We start from the raw sequence: 20,167 nt of genomic DNA on the forward strand, positions 1-20,167 counted from the left end.
TAGGAGAATATTTTGAGTTTCTTCCAAAATCAGAATATTGCATCTTTTCTTTTTTCAGAGATCTATGTATAGTTTGTTACATTCTATACCTGGAAATTTCTCCAAAACTGCTTCCCACATGATTCCCATGGCTCGGGAATGGGGTGGTTCTGCTCATTGACGGGGGTTGGCCAGAAACAGAAAATGACAGCCTCAAAGGAACCTGGGATTTGTCAGTTATGTTTTGTCAGTACTGTAGAGTTCAAACTCTTTCACAGTATCTCTCCATCTGAGGCGGCAGCGTGCTCTCTTACCAGCATCAGGAGCTCAGGACCACAGGATGGTGCGGGCTGAATGCACTGCCGTCAAGACAGCTGTGCTAGTCACTGCAGGTGTGGTTCTTTTACATACGGCATTTCATGTTCTTTACTAGAATGTTTCAACAAGGAGTTAATTAACTGAGTCAATTCACATTTAATAAATATGATGCTTTGTTGAAAAGACAGTTATAGGCAGAATATAAGCTGTGAAGACTTTAAAAACGGTTTCATTACTGAAATTTCTGTAGGGAAGATACACAGTTTATCTTATTTATTCCTCTCTTTTAAAGTAACAAAGAAACAAGACAGAAAAGGCAGAGGATGGTTTCTGTTCTTCCTCTCCACTTGCAGGTGCCCTCACCTCCAGTAGCATCCATCCAGACACCAGCACTGACACTGGCCGTGCTCAGAACTGCCTCAGACCTGAAGACACAACTGACAAATAGAAGGGGGCGACGCCCTGTTACAGCAGGTGCTCTCACTTTGTGGGTCCTTATGTAACTGCACCATGTTAATCAGGATCGCCCGTTCTACATTGTGTAGCGCTGCTGCGGTGTCTCCTAGTTACTTGTTTCTGTAAGTATTCATGTATTATTCCCCAATGCGTGGTACTACACGCCTAAAAATGATTTTTTCAGATGAAAAATAATTTGCATTTAATATAATAAGTCTGAAAAAAGGGGCAAAAGAGTCTATCCTGGTCCCACTACTCAGAGATAATAATTAACAATTTAACATTTATTTTCTGTTCTTTTCGTCAGTGTGTATCAGCTCTGTCATAAAAACCAGTGAGCACTCTGTCCCTGTTTACTGTGCGGAGATCTCCATTTTCCATTCGGCTTATTACATGTTTTTCTACAATATTCTATCTCCCCTGGCATGATTTTTAATGACCAGTGTAGCATTCTGTCTTAAGGAATGCATCGTCCATTTTACTTCGGACTTAAATAAACATTTAATTTCCAAGTATACTTAACTGAAATACTGAAAAGAGAACTGTGGTGGTACAGGAAGGCCCCTAACTCACTTCCCATTATTTCCTGAGAGTAAAAGCTGTGGAAAATTTGGTATATATATTTCATGACCTTTATGCCTATGAGATACATATATATACACATATGAGAAATCAATGTATAGGTGTGTGTATATATGCTTTATTTAAAAATGAGACCATACTATATGTTTTTCTGCAGCTCGCTTTATTCACTCAGGGGTATATCATAGACGTCCTCCCACTCCAGACTCACCCGGTCCTTTCAGATAGATTGGAGGGGTCTCCTGATGTGCGGGTGTCGTCTCTTGTCCACGGACACATTTGGTGGGAGAGTGCTGTGGACAAGGCCCTGGACCACGGTGAAACGCCGGCTCCCTCAGCGCCCGCAGCTCGCCTTGATTTACCGTAACATTGTCTTAATGGTGGACAGTTAAGTTTTCTCCACTTTCCACTGTCAGAAAGAATGTTTGACTTGCATCCTTCTTGTACAGACATTCCTGTGATCTTGTATGTATATTCCTTTAGTTAAGGCTTCTGGAAATTTAGTCCCTGGATGTGACACTTACATTCATCACAGACTCCTTTCAAGTGACTCTAGAAATTCCTTCTCCATTGGGGAATGAAAAAATGCACAATTACTTATGTAACCAATTCTCTATCGCTGGATATTATTTCACTTCAGTTTTTCTTCCCACCTTTGTAAACAGTGCTGTGTAAATGCCCTGATGGATACATCTGTTTGGACTGATTGTTTTTTTTTCTAAAGGAAACGATTCCTAGAAGTGGAGTTGAGTCAGTGTGTATGTACGTTTTTCAGAGTTTACATATCCATTGATATGTCATCCTCTGAAAAAGTCGCTCATGATTTGTTCTCCAACAGATGGACACTAACTAGAATATCTTAAAAATATTCGCCAATATGATAAGCAAAAGTGCTTTTTCATTGTTTTTGTTTGCATTTGATGACCAGTGAAATTTTGAGCTTTTTTCACTCATTAGCCATTTGAATTTTTTAAAATGAATGATTCATTTTGTCCTTTGCAAACATTTAAGTGAGGGAGCTTCTTGTTGCTTTGTGACAGCTCTTTGTATGTTATGAAAATTTACTTCGTGACTTCATCAACATGTATCACAGAGCTTTTTCTTGTCATTTCTTTCCTTTCATTTTGTTCAGAAAGTTTTTTATTCTTGTTGTGGCACAAACTACTCTTAAGATAGTAAATGTCTTCCTTGTGGGTTTTATCTTTGACATTCTTAGAAATACTTCCTTATAATGGAATAAATCTCTTCTGTAAGTTTTTTTAATCTCTAAGGTGATGATTATAATAGTACTTGTTATAGTGAGGAGAAGTTGAGTTAATAAGAGCAAAGGGTTGTATTTGCTGTTATTAGTACTTTTTAATATTTACATCACTATGTGCAATTTATCTTGTGGTCATTATGACAGGAATAGAATTTATTCTTTCTAGGTGATTCTGATTGTCCCAGGACAATTATTGAATTCATACTTTTCTCTTTGATTTGAAATCCCATCTGTACAAAATAATTACATACACTAGAGTCTCTTTTTGAACTCATGGTTCCTTTCTGTCAATCTCCCTTCCTTACTCCAGCACCATATCTTACATATTGTAAAAATTTATTTAATCACTGGCAATCTGATTTTTTTTTTATTCTTTTCATCCATCCCAAATTTTCTTGTCTACTATTATGACTTTATTATTCCTGAAGGGTTCCAAAATATTTTGTTCAAGTTAAAAAAATCAGATTGGAATTTTCATGGGAGTTTTTAGTAAGTTTTGAATTATTCTTAGGAGAACTTACATCTTTACAAAACTGCTTTCCTCCATGCAATATGTTTATGTCTCTACATTCATACCTCTTACTTTAACACTCAGTATAGTCCTGAAGTTTCTCCATTTAGAACATGGGCATTATTTTTGAATTTATTCCAGTTTATTGTTTATGTTTTTGTTAATTTTGTGAGAATTTTTTGCTATTATATATTTAAATGCTTAAAACTGACATTTAGAAAGGAAGATTCTGTTTGTCAATACTCAATTTGTAACTTGTCATTTAAAATTGTAAGTATTAAGCACTTGTTCCAGAATCCTTTCTTTTCTGTTTTTAAAAATTTGTTTCCAAGATTTTCAAAATGGTCATAGCTAAGTAGTAGTATAGGTGGGGAGACAGATGGAGAGAGGTAGTGTGGCTCATGTACAGACTGTGAACAGTTTCATGGCTGCCTTTAGGCTGGAGAAGCCGCAGAAGAGCCCAGGTTAGACCGGGGGTGGCTTTGTATGCACTTGAAAGCCAGCTCTCCTGCCTGTATGGTGAAGCCTAGTGGGCGTGGCAGGTAGATGATCAAGGTCTGATGGAGGTCATTGGCTGCACAGAGCGCTGTGTCTGTGAGAACTGGCTAACATTACCATGGGAAATGCTTGGCGCCAGGAACACTGCAGGGGAGCTGGGGAGCCTGTGTGTTAAGGATTTTCCAGTCCTGGGAGTGGGAAGAGCAGACTCTGCATTCAGATCTGAGTTTGAATTCATCCTCTTTAGTTTACTGGTCCTCTGAATTTTGTCAAGTTATACATCCTCTTTGAACTCCTGTTTTCTTGTCTCTCAAAACAGGAGAATTACGGCCTGCTGCTAGAGTGTTTGATCAGTGTAAATGATTTGTGTCTATAAGATGCCACGTACAGCCACAATCTCAGTGAGAAATGGGTTGTCGCCTCTTCTTCTGCAACTCAGTGCTCGATAAGACATCGGGGGAAAGCCAGTCCCTAATTTGTTGTGATGCAATGAGGAAAAAAATTAACGTCTTGCCTTTCCCTAGCAGTATTCTTACTTCTTTGTTTCATTTACCTCTTTCCTCCTTTACTCTCCCCTTTCACCTCCTCCACCAAAAGAGACTGAGACTGAGAACACTAGATTCAAATTACTTTAAATGTTGGCTCATCCCCATGAAATTACAGTGACATTAAAAAAAATCTGTACACAACCCAGACGATTATATTTGATTTATACACACACACACACACACACACACACACACACACACACAATCAGGATGCCTCCCGTTTGCTGAAGGAGAAGGACCACTTTTTCTGAGTTTTCATTCACTGAGCTTGAGAGGAAAGTCTCTTAAGCAGAAATTCACCTGGCTTCGTGCATGGTTTTTTAAATTGGATTTCTGCTTTGTGTCCATAGAAATATTCTCCTATTAGAAGAGGGGAAGTGGAGACATAGATATTCTGCTGAGATATTGGTGTCATCGTATTTGAGTTGGAAAGGACTTATGACAGCATAGAGTTGTAAGTTTTTATGGGTGAGAATCCATGATAGTATAACTTGGACAAGAACCCGGGTCTTCTGTCTTCGTGTCCACGTGGATGAAGAGGAAACTGGGTTGGGGATGGCAGGGATCCTTCTTGCTTGAGTTCCAGGGTCTTGTTAGTTTTCATTGTTCAGCTGCCTTTAGTTTATGTCCATGTGGCCTCTCATGGGAAGGTCACTATGTCCTGATAGATTGAGTTTCTAATCAGCAAAAAGGTCTGGACCCACTAATGGTTCCCAGAGATTTTCTGCTGACCTGCTGACACTTTATATACATGAGACCTAAGAAATTCCTGGATATAAAATCCTTAATGTTATCGTTTGCCCTCGAGTTCCATAGGAATGGAGTGCTGTCTCAGGCTGTCTAAGGCTAGATCTGAACAAAGATAGGGTGATAGGCTGTGCAGATGGACTCTCCCCAGTCTAATGGGATTTCCACCATAGTTTTTAGAATCAGGCAGATTAGTTCAAATCTTGCCTTTACCATTTATTAGCTTTGTGACCTTGAGGAAGAAACTTTACTTTTTGAGGGACCAATTTTCTTTATCTGTAAATAAGTTCAGTATTTATTTTAGGGTTTTTGTTTTAGAATTGAATGAATCAATTCCCTCATTTATTCCTAAAATACAGATCACATGGTTCTATGCTGGTGCCTTAGTAGTTGATTACTAAGGGACTCAGCAGTGAGAATGTGGGTGAGGACCCCTGGATAATAGAGCTTATATTCCAGGATATGCTTGTAAAAGACTGGATTGCAGTGGATTTTTAGTAAATGTCCACTCCATTCCTAATCCCCATTGATTGTGTATATATCTTTATACTAATATATGAACAATTTTTTATTGCAATTTAAGTCTCTGTAGTATTTAAAGTATGTAGCTATAACAAAAATACGTGAAATAAAATGATCTGACTTTTATTTTCTTTTCAATAAGCAAAACAAAATAAAATAGAAAAGAAAAGAAAAAGTTTTGAAGGAGTAGAAATAATTTTATTTCCGTGGAATCAACTCCCTATGTTAGGTTTTTCGGTTGTGTTCTTAAACAGCATATAAAATTGACAGGTTTTGTGTTCAGTGTTGATAGCTGGGTGAGTATAGTTTCTTTTTGTGGTTGTCTTTGATGAATTATTTGCACTAGATCATAAGTAATGTGCATGTTACATATTGGAAACGAGGAAACAGTGGAGACATACTACCTCCAATGCAGTCATTTTGTTACCGAGTCCAAACTCATTCTGCTCACCAAATGACAGGCCAATAAACCGGGAGATGAGGTGTTGGAGCAAGGAATAGTGACTTTATTTGCAAAGCTGGCAGATCCAGAAGATGGCAGACTGATGTCCTGGAGAATCATCTTCCACAAGTCAGAATTGAGTCTTCTTTTATACTAAAAAGGGGCGGGGTTTTGATTGGTTGTTGGAAACTTCTTGCTGTATGAATTGCTTGTCCTTTGAATCCGCTGTTCTTGCAGCTGTCCATGCGGATCAAATCATGTTGCCCCTGTGAAAACTCCAAAAAAAAAACAAAGGTTATTCTCTATTTTGCAACTTGCCATCTCTACATAAGTGCAGATGAATTAGCATCCTTCAAGATCACGGCCAGGAGAATAGGCTGTCCTGGATATTTCAGTCTAAAGGCAACTTTCTTTTACAAATGGTGCAGAGCTAGCAAGTCTGAGCCTAGAAAACAGGGCACAGGGTTAAAGCCAAAGGAACAGACCTAACATGGGGTCAAAATTGTTCTTTTCTATTACAATTCCCTTTTCTGCTTCATAGATAATTTTAGTAAGAAACATGAGCAATTTTGTATTTTTGCTTCTTAATAACCGATAAGTGGGCCAACTATATTTTTGTGAGCAGAGATGCTGTGCGGGCATAGGGGTCACAGCACACTCTTGTTGGGGGTGGCCGACCCTGAAACATGTCTGATGCCACGTGAGTGTTGGTGAGGGTCCCCCTAGCCAGCGGCACTCTTCAGGAAGTAGCATATGTGCTTTGAATTCTTGAGACCTCATTTTCGGCTGCAGGAAATTTTTTCAGATACTGCGATTGAAAAATCACTCCAGCTGGGGATAATTAGGGAAAAAAGGAAAAGGAAAAGGGTTTGGAGTAGAGTAGAAGAGAAGGACCTAAGATCACGGAGCCTGAGTGCTTGGCAGCGGGGCCTCGGGAGAGAGGGGAGCAGAGGTGGGGAGGGGCCTGACCCCTGAACAAGCTCCTGCATCTGTCCCCGTGCCCAAGCCACGTAGCTTCCAATGGGCCTGGGCCACCTCTCTGGGCTGGATGTCACCCTGTGCAGAACCTTGAAAATCGAATGTAAGGGGTGGGCAGCACTCACCTAGGGGGTCACTGTGGATTTTGGTCAAGTCAACAGTGCCTTTTCTGGTCATGTGCCTTCACTTGTCCTTTATCTCAGGATCTGAGGAGGAGGAGAAAGGAACTCAGGTAGAGATCCAGGAAGATATCCGACTGTGTTAAGAGAGGACAGACACAGTTACAAGGGAACCGAGGACACTTGCAGCAAAGTAAAATGACTTCACAACTATTGCTTCAGAGCTGCAGGTGTGAGAGAGCCTAAGCCTGTTTCAGAGTGCAGGGGACAGGCGGAAAGGAATGGCAAAATTTCCACTGAAAATTGAAATTTTGTTAAATAGCCTGCTACTGTTGCTGGTATCACTTGAATGAATGCAGGCATATTTCTGTGGGCATTTATAGGTTCACTCAACCCCACCAGCCCCTCTTGCCCCCATCGGGGATGGGATTTCTCAAGCACAGTGCACCTCCTGCTTCGGTGGGCCACGCTTCGGGTCCTCGCCTGGGGCCGGGCTGCTGCAAGGCACTGAGTCCCTGAGGCACGGAATGTGATACACGACAGGAACATCTCTGCTATCGACTGAGGGCCTCCTTTTCCCCCTGCAGTGTAAGAATTCCGGTCACTGAGTTAGAAGCATGCTTCCAAGCTGTCCGTGTCCTCGGCATCCAGAAGCGGAGCCTGGAAGCTTCCGAATTTCTCCAGAATGCAGTCTACTTTCACCTTTGGCAGGTGAGTGTATGTCCTTACACAAGTGGAGGAATTACTGCAGTTTTCCTGGAACTTACTCACCACTAGTCCATCTGATTTTTCTGTGCTAGGATTCAGTATGGCCTGCTAAAAAATCTGGAGTCAGATCTTGAAACCCTGATGAAGAGGATTATTTATTTTATTTCACTATATGATAATCTTTTACTTTCAAAATTCAGAATTTTTGGTTCTTTCAGGCATTTTTTGGGGGGTTGGCAAAACAAATTTGCTCTTACCGTCTTTGCGACCTGTTGCTTTGTGCCTCTCACCTGTCTTCTGTCACTTGTGAGGCAGTTCCATTTGTGACCCTGTCCGGGTTGTTCATGTTATACAACATAAAGTCTGTAAAAGTACAGTCCCTTTTACTCCGAAGACATTCCACAAATAACTCCTTAAATCTGGGTGTGGTTTTAAGAAGACAGAATCATTAGAACATGTAATTGCAGGTTGCTAGTGCAAAATCCCCAAATCAATAGTCTAGCTCAACATCTAAAATCTTTCTAATCTACCTTGGATTTGTATGGATAAGTGAAGCAATTTGCTAAGAATTGAACACCAGGGTTAGAATACAGGCTGGTGTAGCTCAGCAGGTACTCCTGAGCCAGCGCTGTGCCAGAGGGCGGGGCCGAGGGAGAGGGCGGGGCTTAGGGAAAGAGGAGGGCCAAGGAGGAGGGGGGTCCTGCCCTCCCTGAGCTGACAGTTTCATGGCAAACACCTTCACCATGTGAAGAACTTGGAGTTTCTTCTAAGAACACTAGGTTTGAAAAGAGTCATAAAAGAACGGGAGTGACAAAATCCAATTTGTCTCAAGTAGGGGAGAGCAGCTGGAAGGCCACGTGGGAGACTCGTGAGTCCAGGTGGGCAGTGTTGGTGGCTTCTACCTGAGCGGTGGTACAGTCAGTGGGACAGTCACCGGGAAAAAACGAACAGATTTTAGGCATGTTTAGATGGTAAAAAGGAAGCGATGAATGATGTCTGTGAAGGTAGGATGGAGTAAGGCCCAGGTTTCTGGGTGGATTAATGAGGTAAATGATGGTCCTGCTGTGCTCTGAGCAGGGAAAGCTGCAGAGGGAGCTTTGGGGGAACCCTGATGAGTTCAGCTGTGGATAAAGTGAAAGGCTGTTAAATGTGTGGTCTGGGAGCTCAGGTGAGAGCCAGTAGCGAGTAGGGGGAGGGGAGAGAGACGTTCAAATCATTTTGTCTTGTGAGCATACAAATAATTATGAGTAATGATACACTTACGCCTCTATATTCTGGATTTAACACCCATTAACATTTTGTTATATTGACTGCAGAGGTTCCTAATATTTTTTAATAGAAATAAAATAAATAGAAACAAAATAGTGGAGTTAATAAACATCTTAGAGTTGATGTGTGTCCTTCTATGTATTTTGATACCTCATCTGTTTATAACCATAATCTAAAAAAAGTTAACTAGTTTAGCATAAGTGTTAAACAGAGGGACGTGACACACAGTTTTGGGGCTTGAAGCTGATCTTCTCGGGCAAATTATGTAGCCTCTCTGTACCTTTGTTCCATTTTCTGTGACTGCCCCCGGGCCCCTCATCACAGATGATTTCCTAGACTAGATGATGGGAGGGAGGCTGCTGAAGGGAGTAAGAAGTGGCAACTGCTAGGGACACTTAAGAGAGAGACAAAAAGAGATTGAAGTCAATAAACTCAGTACAAACAAATACTCTCAAAAGAGAAAGAATCCTGCAGTGTTTTGAGCCACTTAGCATAAGGGAAACAAAATCACGTGGACCCAAAACTCTTGAGCATGTGAGTATTGTGGGTGGGAATGTGTCATCAGAAAAGGGTTGAGAAAAGGTCTTTTGGTTTCCCTTGACGTTTCCATTAAGGATGGGGAGCAGAAGTGAAAACCCTCAGCTTCAGTGGAAGCTGCTGTTTTGTGTGAAACTGACCAAACTTTGGAGACCAGTCATCAGCGGTGCTGGCAAATGAAGAGATTTCGGGATTGGGTGGGGCACTTGCTGTGACTTCCAGGTGACCTACTGGCTGGGGGCTGTGAGGCGGGCAATAGGTTTGCAGGGAGACCCGGGCATAATCCCTGGCTCTGAGGCTGCTGCTCTGACTAGCAGACCTGGGCACAGGCAGACCTAATGGGGCAGCTCGGGATGTGGTCTGGGACACCTGCCGTGCTGAGGGGGAGAAGAGCGCTTCCCTGAGGGGGTGTCCCTGCGGAGAGTGGAAACGTCCTCCTGCAGGGGAGGAAGAGCCTCTGAGCAGGGTGCTGTTTGCACAGGCAAGACCACCCTGAGCACTGAGGGTTTGGGGAGCCGGAAGTCACACAGTGGCCCGAGCAGCCTTGTTCCTGAGAAACTAGAGGGAGAAGAGGCTGAAAAGTCAGGCTAGGGTCAGACACTGTGGTGGGTTATGAGTGACAGTAAAGGACTGGTCAGGCAGGCACGAGAGAACCCTGTGGGTGTCCCAGCTGGAGCGTCACGCCAGAGGGTGGAGCTGAGTTATAGACTTTGCCACTTATTAGCTGTGTGACTTTGAGCAAGTTCACCCCACCTCTCTATATATACATTCATCTGTAAAATGACACAGTGACAAGCTCGTGTCATAAGAAGGCTTAGTTTAGCTCTGATCCTCTGTGTCCAGTCCTGTCAGTGCTGCCCTGCAAGTTTCTGCAGTGGCTGCTCTTACCCTGAGATGGGAGGGCATAGAGGGACTTTGTAGCGCCCGAGGGCAGGAAGGGGTTGCTTTAAAAACAGACACGTAGCCGCCTGCAGCTGCAGGCTTGCAGGAAGTTTGGTTGATGGTCCTGGAGAGGACTTTGGAGGCCTTAGCATCATCATAAGACTTGTTTTCCCTTGGGGGCCGGAATTGCCTATGCAGATTAATGTGGAAAATTTGGGCTTCTGGCAAAGCTGTTTTCAGAGATGGTAATATACATAACATATCGTAGAAAATATAATGCTTTCATTTAATCTGTGGGACTTTGCAGCTGTTGGGAACACCTCTGTTGGCCTGGTCTCCACGGAGGACACTAGGGGTCGGCAGAGCGTGCGGGAGGGCAGGTAGCCTGCAGTGCTGCTGCGGGGTGTTCTCCCGAGTAAAGCACTCTGCTGAGTTGACTCTTCTCTGAGTTTGGTTGCCAGATGAGCAGACAGCAAATTAATGAGTTCTGGTGGGATTGTATAATGACAGAAAGAAAGAGGGACCTGTAGTTTTTCTGGACTAGAACACGCTTTTGGTTCCTGATCCAGTGTGTTCCATTACAGAATTGATGAGTTGTGTCTATTCTGGGACTTGTCGACTGAAAAAAATGTGTAGCCTGAAAGTTTAGAGTTACACTTTATTAGGCGGGAGGACTCGAGGCGGGATGACAGCCTTCAAATCTGTCTGAGGGACTGCTCCCAAGAAGTAGGGGAGGAACTAGGATTATATGGCAGCTTTACAACAAAGACCAGGGAGTTGGAACAATAAAAGATTTCTTGTTATCTAAAGAAATCCAGGCATCTCAAGTTAAAGAATTTAGTGCCTTTGTATGTATCATTTGACCTCACTGGATTCATTCTTTAGACAAGCACCTAGCTATCTAGGGCAATTATCCTGTCTTCTTATTCTCAGTCTGTTCAGAGGGCAGCATTGTGAGTGGCTGTAGAGGCTGGGCTTCAGGTCTGTCCGCACTGGGGGGTGGCGGCAGCCTTGATGACTTGGTTTCAGCATTCTTTGTTTACTGACATGGTTGTAGTATTTTAATTCACATTGTAGTATTTTCATTCACAGACTGATTGTGGATAATCTGGAAACTTGCAAAGGAAACGAGATGGAATTACTGCAGGTACCTTCTACTTTAATAAGCCGTGTGCAAACATAAACATGGAGGAAGCATACATTTGAATTTGGTGGTGTAGGGAAGGGTTTCTGCACATTACAGGAGAACGCAAGGCAGAATATCTCTTCTTTGTTGGCAGGGATGTGGGTCAACCTGTCATTTCTGTAGCGGTTTCTGAGAGCACTTTATGGTAATTAACAAACATTGACAAACGGTGGCACACTTTGCATTTAAGAGCTGACCTGTACAAACGTGTATTGGACAGGTGGATTTCATAGGCAAGTGGTGAGGTGGATTTGAGAGAGGTGTAGCCCAGGCCTGGGCTCAGATTCAGGTTTAAATCGCCATTTCCTCACCAAAGGACCTTGGACTAGAGTGTAACCTCCATTAAACTGTTGGTGAATCTGTGAAATATGCATTATAATATTCGTTTCTTCCTGGGTTTGTTGTAAGTTTTAAACAGTATTATAACACACATGAAACACTTAACAGGCACTTAGCAGTGTTCACTGTGTCCTACCGCCCCGCTTAGCGTGTGTTACAGCCGTAAAGGTAGCATGTGCCTGTTGAGGACGTACTGGCAGCCCCTTGAATAGGTTGTGAATTTGGTGATTTCCTTTAATCCTTGAAACTCTACGTGCCATGGGCAGTTATTTTCATGAACAGATGAGGAATCTTAGGGTAAAGAAGACGGTGTAATTTGCCCAAAGTCAGACCATAATTTTGGGTGCAGGGGCCTCTGTTCAGCATGGGCCCCTGGGCTTTCTGCCCTCTCCGTTCAGCACCAGAGCCAGACGTGGAGTCGCCTGTCTCCCAGCCCAGAATATCCGGCAGGCAGCAACACAAACCTGGACCTGTTCTGCTTAAGCAAAAACTCCGGAGGGGAGGCAGGTACTAAAGGGATAAATGTAAAAACAGACGACTGCAAACTGTTATCAGCTCAGAGAAGGAAAGGAACACGCCTCGCCGTGCAGAGCTGGGAGCTTTCCCTTCAGGGCTGCTCTGGGGGCGTTCATTTCAGCTAAACAATCTCCGCTCCTGCACCAAGGCATGAAGGCAGGGTGCATGTAACCAGGCTGACTGTGCCTCGTTGATCATATTCATTCCTAATCCAGTGTCAGCTGTCACGGGCACTTACCTAGTAAACAAATGTCGGCCATAATCATCACGCACTTTGCTTGGTAGTTTTATTGGCCCCACTTTTGAGATGAGGTAATTGAAGCTGGGGAGTTTGCTGCATGACCGTGATTACCTTGGAAATACCCCTACTGGTCTTTCAACATAGACTGGTGTGGCTGTTACATCCCAGCCCTGTGAATGGCATCGTGTAGCTTCTACCAAGTGGCCCAAATGACTGACATTGATTTTCTTAATCCGTAGGAAATGGTATGTGACAATAAGAGAAAAGGTGGTAAGAAATTCTTTGGAAAACTAGAACAAAATCCAATACTTCCCCAGCTGGGGTAGCGTACCCAGTGTCACTCATCCCACTCACAGCCTGGCACCTCCTCCCTCCCAACTCCGTGTTCAGAAGCCACTCTGAGCCTTCGAAGAACATTTTGCCTCGTGACACTTTTGACTAAGACCTATGACCTCTCTGTCCCTGGTTTACTCTCTCTTCAAGGTCATTTAAATTTTATGCAGGCTCCTCAACTCCGATGTAAGAAAAGACTCTTTAAACTTCTTGATGAAGCTCCTTAATGAAGATCTTGTGAAGGAAACCTAGTCAAAACCTGGGAGGTATGCACACAGTGAGTGCATGCAACCTCAGCACTTTGTGAAGTTCAGAATCAGAGGGGTGGGAGACTCAGGAAAGGCTTTTTAAGGTAGAAAGGGGAAAGTGAAAAGATGCAGGCTGTGTGAGACTGAAACATCTCGGTCCCAGCCAGCAAGGCACCTGCGTTCAGGATGGTGTATGGGGAGTACAGAGTTCTCACAAAGAAAGAAGAGGTGGGATGGGAGGGAGAACAGTTAGGTTTTTACTGGGGAAGGAAAAAGTGGGCTGAACATTTCCTGGTTGGACAAGAGGACTGTGACATGATGTTCTTGTATTTTGGAGAGAAGGGTTTTGTGGGGACAGGCCTAGGGAGAACGCTCTGTGGCTGGGGAGTCAGCACAACAGAGAACCACAGAGAACCGGGCCGATGCCAGGGCTGCTTCTGTCCCTTAGCTGGGGCCTAAGAACTCCCTTCACAACCCAGTCCTGTTGATACAAGAAAACAGATGTGGGGCATGAGAAGGGCTGTGTCCCACGCATTAGTTGAGCCCCTGGGATTTGTCCCTCCAGATGTTGGTCTTTGGCTTCGTGTAAGAAATGATTCAAGAGCAAACAACTGTTGAGTAAAGGTAGATTTACTCAGAGAGGTACATTGAAAGGCAAGAGAATCGCCACGAGGTGTGGGGGTTGGTTGCTCAGATTAAAAGTAGGTACACACTCCACAGAGTGTGGGCTTTCTCCGAAGAGGGAGAGAGAGGGTTGACCGCGAGGCGGCGCTGTGTTGCTTGTTTTCTTGGGCTTGGTGGTTTCATATGCTAATAAGTAGAAGGACCAGCCTAAGGGTAAGGGGCTGGGATTCCCAGGGAGTTGGCCATTTCCCACCCTTTGACCTTTTGTGGCTAGCCTTGGGATTGCCATGGTGCCTGGGGGCGTGTTATTCACCATGTTACTATTACAATGGGTGTATAATGAAGCTCAAGCTCTGCTAGAAGTTAAAACTCTTCATCCTGAGCCTCAAGGCCTATTGGAGGTTGAATCCTTCACCATTTTGATGTTAATTGCTGTGGCCTTCCTTGAATGGCTGTGCTCTGCCCCCTTCCATCCTGTCTCACTGTGATGACACAGAGAGAGCAAAGGCAGGGCCCTGCCTGTGCTCCTGCATTTAACAGGGGGAGGGGTGGGGTGGGCTGAGGATGACTCTGAGTGGTGAGAAGTTTGTTTCAGATTTTTGCACGTGGGATATGGGGACCTTCCAGCAGCCACCGCGGATTTATCTCTCGGGCATTATCGCTTGTGTCACTCATCTTTTTCTATTTTTCTTAAAATATTTAATCTAAATTTAATATCAGGTTTTTTTAGGAAAGAAATTTCTCTTTTTATTTTCTTTGGATCTCTTTTGGGGGGGGTAGGTAATTAGGTATATTTATCTGTTAGTGGATGCCCTGGGGCTTGAATCCGGCACCCCGTGCACGCTAAGAACACGCTGAGCTCTCCCGCCCGCCCCATCATCTTTTTCTTTTTGCTTTAATGTTACAGAAACCACAGGCCAGCCAAGAAACAAGCACCACTCGGAGGGTTGGAGTACTCAGATTTATTATGCCGGCAGGCACAGAGGGGCTTCTGCTCCGAAGCTCTGAGCACCTCCAAGATGTGCACATGAGGTTTTATAGGTTTAATTACAAGTATGGGGCTATTAGCTAATAAGGCTTAAACAACAAAAAGCAAGGAATCAGTACACTGGAGCTTATCAATTTGGAACAGATCACGTTACTGACACTTGTTGAGATTGGATTTACGAGTTAGCTTGTTAGCCCAGTAAACTAACACTAAACTTCAGATTTAGCCCGGCAGAACTTAGATCACTAAAGCGACACTTATCACACTTAGATTTATGACTTAGCTCGTTAGCCCAGCTGAGCTTTTCCTTCACATCAGCTGCCAAGAATCTTACAGCTGAATATCTAGTAGGACTTTAACACTTACCCTGGCTTAATGGCATCCATTTTTATGACTTTACCTCCCCCTGGTTTCATTTAATTATTGAATCTCAATTTTCTCTTCACTCTCACTTTGTCTATTTGTTGTTATGGTTTTTAAGCTGTGTTTAAAAAAATTGTTTAATTTCTCTTTTAGCAGGAGGCTGAAAGTAAATAAATATGTAAACATACATCACACTTTAATGCTTTTATACATTCTAAGCTGTTTAGTATTTACTTAAAAACCAAATTGCCTACTAAAGAGATAACATTTTTAAATTATTTTTTAATTTTTTTATAAAGGTATAGCTGATTTACAATATGATATAAGTTTCTGGTGTACAATAGATGCACAATTTTTAATGTTATGCTCCATTTATAGTTATTGTAAAATATTGGCTATATTCCCTGTGTTGTAAGTTACATCTCTGTAGCGTGTTTATGTTACATGGAGCAGTTTGTATAAGAAAGTTGGTTATCGCAGAGTCTGGGGCATGGCTGTGTCTGACCCAGGGTCACCGTCACCCTGCCTGTCAGAGCTCAGGCTCTCACACCTCTCTGCAGGGGAGCGAGTGGAGGCAGCCTTCATCAGCGCTGGCACCACCCTCTGAGTGGCAGTGAAAGCAGTGACTGTCGGTGGACGTGCAAAGTGTTGTTCCAGGAGCTTTACTTGCACTTCTGCCTTTAATAATTAAAGCCCTCCTTTAAAGAATCCTTTTATGTTTTTAATGAATAATACATTTTATTTTGATATTGATAGACTTCAAACCTCCGGAAAATTTACAGGAGTAGTACAGTAAACGCTTAGATACAGTTCATCTAAAAGGGCACTATTTGTCCTTTTGTGTCTGGCTTATTTTAGCATAAAGTTTCAAGGTTCATCCATATTGTAGCCTGAATCAGTACTTTATTCTTTTGGTTTGATAATATCCTTTTTCTTTTTTTTCCTTATTGGTCTATTTAAAAGTATTTTGATTGAAGTCTAGTCAGTTTATAATGTTGTGTCAGTTTCTTGGGTACAGCACAACAATTCAGTTAAATAGGAACATACCTGTATTCATTTTCATATTCTTTTTAAACATAAGTTACTATAAGATATTAAATATATTCTCCTGTGCTATACAGAATAAACTTGCTGTTTATTCTATACATAGCCAGTATCTGCAAATCTTGAAATCCCAAATTATTCCTTCCCACACCCTCTCCCCTCTGGTAACCATAGTTTGGTTTCTATGTCTCTGTGTCTGTTTCGGTTCTGTATATAACTTTATCTTTTTGTTTCTTTCTTTTTTGTTTTTTGGTTTTTGGTTTTTTTTAGATTCCACATGTGAGCGATCTCATATGATATTTTTCTTTCTCTTTCTGGCTTACTTCAATTAGAATGACATTCTCCAGGTCCATTCATGTTGCTGCAAATGGCATTATTTTATTATTTTTTTATGGCTGAATAGTAGTCTATTGTACAAATATACTACAACCTCTTTATCCAGTCATCTGTCAGTGGACATTTAGGTTGTTTCCATGTCTTGCTATTGTAAATAGTGCTGCTCTGAATATTGGGGTGTAGGTATCTTTTTGAATTACGGTTCCTTCTGGATATATGCCCAGGAGTGGGATTGCTGGGTCATATGGGAGGTCAATGTTTTGTCTTTTGAGTAACCTCTGTACTGTTTTCCACAATGGCTCCACCAAACTGCAACCACAGTGTAGGAGGGTTCCCTATTCTCCACAGCCTCTCCAGCATATATTGTTTGTGAACTTCTGAATGATGCCTATTCTGACTGGTGAGATGTGATATTTGATTGCAGTTTTGATTTGCATTTCTCTGATAATGATATTGAGCATTTTTTCATGTGCCTATTGGCCATTTGTATGTCTTCATTGGAGAAAAGCTTCTTTAGGCCTTCTGCCCATTTTTGAATTGAATTGTTTGTTTTTCTTTCTTATCAAGTGTAAAAGGTGTTATATATTCTGGGAATTAAGCCCTTGTCAGTCTCATTTATTGCAACTATTTTCTCCCATTCCATAGGTTGTCTTTTAGTTTTGCTTTCTGTTTCCTTTGCTGTGCAAAACCTTGTAAGTTTAATTACATCCCACTTGTATATTTTTGCTTGTATTTCTATTGCTTGAGTAGACTGCTCTAGGAGAACATTGCTGAGATGTTTGTCAGATATTTTGCCTATGTTTTCTTCTAAGAGGTTTATAGTGTCTTGTCTACATGTTTAAGTCTTTAAGCCATTTTGAATTTATTTTTGTGTATGCTGTGAGGGAGTAGTCTAACTTCATTCATTTACATGCAGCTGTCCAGTTATCCCTACACCATTTGCTGAAGAGGCTGTCTTTACTCCATTGTATGTTCTCACCTCATTTGTCAAAGATTCAATGACCAAAAGTTTGTGGGCCTATTCTTGGTAATTTTGTTTATCCGTTTATTGATGGATGGATATTGTTTGTAACCTTTGGCTACTCTGAATGATACTGCCATGAATATTGATGTGCAAGTTTTTGTGAGAATATGTTTTCATTCTGTTGGCTGTACAGTTGGCCCGCCATATCTGTAATTTCCACTTCATGGATCCAGATGGCTGATTGTAAAGGGACTCGAACATCCTTGGATTATGGTATCCAGGGTGGGGGGTTCCTGAAACCAACCCCCCGAGGATACTGAGGGATGACTCTACATGTAGGAGTGGAATTGCTGAGCCATATAACTCTAACCTTTTGAGGAAACACCAGACTTCTCCAAAGAAGCTGCACCATTGTCCCTTTCCATTGGCCGCAAATGAGGTATCTCTGCCTCCTCAACGACACTTGTTATTGTCCATGTTTTGATTAAAACCGTCCTAGTGGGTGTAAAATGAGAACTCATTTTGATTTTGATTTGGCTAGTGATGCTGAGCTTCTTTTCATGTGCTTATCGGGCATTTGTGTATTTATTTAAATCCTTGGCAAATTTAAACATTGGGTCGATTTTCTTTGTATTGTTCAGGTGTAAGCATTTGTTATATATCCTGAATACTAGTCTCTTCTTAGATACATGGTTTGCAAAATTTTTCTCCTATTCTGCAGATTGTCCTTTCACTTTAGTTTTTTTAAGCATTAAAACAATTTCTTTACAGGGGAGGTAATTAGATGTATTGATTTATTTTATTTTTCTTGCTAAGCATGCACTCTGTCACTTGATATACCCACTTCCCCTGTCATTTCACTTTCTTGATGATGTAATTTGTAACAAAAAGGTTTTAACTTTGATGAAGTCCAGTTTATCTGCTTTTTTCTTCTATCACTTGTGCTCTTCGTATTGTATCTAGGAAACCAAAGCCTATCCTAGGACCACAAAGATTTATACTGTGTCTTCTTTTAGAAAGTTTATAGGTTTAGTTTTTACGTTTCTGTCTGTGATCAATTTTGAATTAATTTTTATTTATTTAAAATATGGGGGTCCAGATTCCAGATTCATTCTTTTGCCTGCAGATACTCAGCACTCCCTGCACCATTTGTTGAATAGACTATTCTTTCAATGGAGTGTTGTTGACACCCTTGTGGAAAACTGACTGTAAATGTAAGTTTTTCCCCCTGGGTTTTTATTATGTCTCATAGATTTATTTATCCAAACTTATGCCAGTACCATTCTGACTTAGTACTATAGCTTTTTAGTACCCTTTAAAGTGAGTCCTCCAACTTTGCTCTGCTTTTTCAAGATTGTTTTGGCTGACCTGGGCCCCTTGCACTTCCATATGAATTTTGGGATCACTTTTTCAATTTTTGCAAAGAAGTCAGCTGGAATATTGATAAGGATTCCACTGAATTTGTAACTCACTTTGGGGAGTCTTAACATTTTTAACAATATTGTCTACCATTCCATGAACATGGGATGTGTTCCATATATGTAGGTCTTTTAAGTATTATTTCGGTGATACATCAAAATATTCAATGTACAAATCTTGTAAATTTTTGTTAAATGTATCTCTCATTTTATTTTTAATGCTGTTGTAAATGGAAAGGCTGAGCTTCTTGAGGGTAGGACTATATATTAATTTGTTTATTTCTAGGATTTCTACACAGCAAATACTCTAGGTTTATATTTGCTACATAAATCTATCCACAACTCTTCCCACCCCCGTGTTATAAGAAACCAAGACCCAGGTTAAGCTACCTGAACACCTATGTGGAAGTGAGAAATGAGACCCTTGGGTGGGGCTTTGTGAAGATGATACTGAGAGCTTATTTAGGATGGCTTCATCTTAAATTCCTTTAAACAACACTTTTGGTGTAGTCAGATACATTAAGATCATGCCCTTTTGATGTGCAGAGGAGCTAAGACTATCATTTTCAAATAATTTCTAGTGAGAGTGTTGTACTTGAAATCAAATTTGCATCAATCTTTGAAGATATATGTTTCAGGAATTTTGACTAAAGAACACCTGTCTTTATTCATTAATGACAACTAAATTCTCAAGCAACATGTAAGAGTTTGAGCAAACTGCCCCAGCCCCGTAGTGCTGGTTGGCTGCAGCTGTAACTGGAGTCAGTGCTTACCTCTCCCAGCACGCTTGGGCTGATCTGCTCAAAGGTGTTCGTCCAAATGTTTGTCTGTAGTCTGTTGGACAAAGCCATAAAACATTGAATTAAGGTTGCTGGAATGCAATATATTCCTATTAATATTAACTAAGCACATATTGAGTGCTTACTGTATGTTGGGAATTGTCCCTCAGCCTCACATGTATATTATTTCACTTAAAACTTCATATATTTCCTTGTTATTCTCACTTTACAGATAAGGAGACTGAGAATTAGGTCTTCTGTATTTTGGATGGAGCTCATTATCAATGACATGAAGTTGTAAGGGAAAAGATATTGATTCATCCTGAGAAAATATTTTTCTGACCGTCAGCAGTGAAGAGGGTGAACACTGAAGAAGGTGATCATTGTTTGAGTGAGACGAGCCCCGGGTTGTACGGAGTCAGCATCCCTGT

The 20,167-nt window shown here is 41.7% G+C and overlaps 1 long non-coding RNA gene across 2 annotated transcripts in view; it reads left to right on the forward strand.

The window, feature by feature from the left end:
* The window catches only part of LOC141579541 (uncharacterized), an 80,007-nt gene that overhangs the window by 25,367 nt on the left and 34,473 nt on the right, over positions 1-20,167 (forward strand). The window contains exons 1-3 of one of the 2 annotated variants that reach the window (XR_012511100.1): positions 169-371; positions 651-875; positions 7,549-7,672. This is a non-coding gene — a long non-coding RNA (uncharacterized LOC141579541). Of the gene's footprint in view, positions 1-168; positions 372-650; positions 876-7,548; positions 7,673-20,167 lie in introns of those variants that run through there. The other variant, XR_012511099.1, reaches the window with a different exon arrangement.

Source organism: Camelus bactrianus, chromosome 13, assembly GCF_048773025.1.
Source record: "Camelus bactrianus isolate YW-2024 breed Bactrian camel chromosome 13, ASM4877302v1, whole genome shotgun sequence".
NCBI lineage: Eukaryota > Metazoa > Chordata > Mammalia > Artiodactyla > Camelidae > Camelus > Camelus bactrianus.